The sequence below is a fragment of the Camarhynchus parvulus genome, chromosome 2 (genome assembly GCF_901933205.1).
Source record: "Camarhynchus parvulus chromosome 2, STF_HiC, whole genome shotgun sequence".
Classification (NCBI taxonomy): domain Eukaryota; kingdom Metazoa; phylum Chordata; class Aves; order Passeriformes; family Thraupidae; genus Camarhynchus; species Camarhynchus parvulus.
Window position 1 is genome coordinate 132,578,939 of NC_044572.1, and position 590 is coordinate 132,579,528.

General features: G+C 66.9%; 1 protein-coding gene across 2 annotated transcripts in view; it reads left to right on the forward strand.

Moving 5' to 3' along the window:
• Positions 1-333: 333 nt before the first annotated feature.
• ZFPM2 (zinc finger protein, FOG family member 2) overlaps positions 334-590 on the forward strand; it is a 308,632-nt gene continuing 308,375 nt past the window's right edge. For both annotated transcript variants that reach the window (XM_030968457.1, XM_030968466.1), the window contains exon 1: positions 334-590. This exon is cut by the window's right edge and continues 187 nt beyond it. The gene's annotated coding sequence lies outside the window, so the exon portion shown is untranslated.

Genomic DNA, 590 nt, shown 5'->3' on the forward strand with positions numbered 1-590 from the left:
GCACTCGTGCCGCCTGCCTGCTGACACCGAGTTTCTTCGCCCGTTCGCCCGCCGTGCCTCTTTCAGGAAAGTTGTGGCTCTCCCCGCCACCAGAAGCCCTGGCAGCGCCGGGACAATTGAAGCCTCCCGCCTCGACAGCCCGTGCCCCAGAGGCAGGAGGCGATTTGCATGCGGACTTGTCGCTGGTAGTAGCCACTGCCCGTCAAGCCTGACGGACAAACGCCCCCCTCTTTCCGCCCCCCCGTCCCGGAAAGCCCCTCCCTCGCCCCCTCCCTCGCCGGCACCTCCTGCCGCCTGTCAGTCGGAGCGGAGCGCGGCGCGGGCAGCGGAGGCGGCGCGGCAACGGCAGAGAGCGGGCGGGAGAGGGAGAGAGAGAGCGAGGAGCCAAGCTCTCCCCTCCCTCTCTCCCTCCCTCTCTTCCTTCCTCCTCTCTCCCTCCCTCCCTCCCTCGCTCCTTCCCCTGCTCCCTCCCTCCGCTCTTTCTGCTTCTCTCTCCCCTCATTCTCGCTTTCCGTCTCACCCACCCCGATCTCCGTTTCTCTTCCCCTCTTCCTCCGTCACACGCGCACACACTCTTTCCCTTCTCCTTG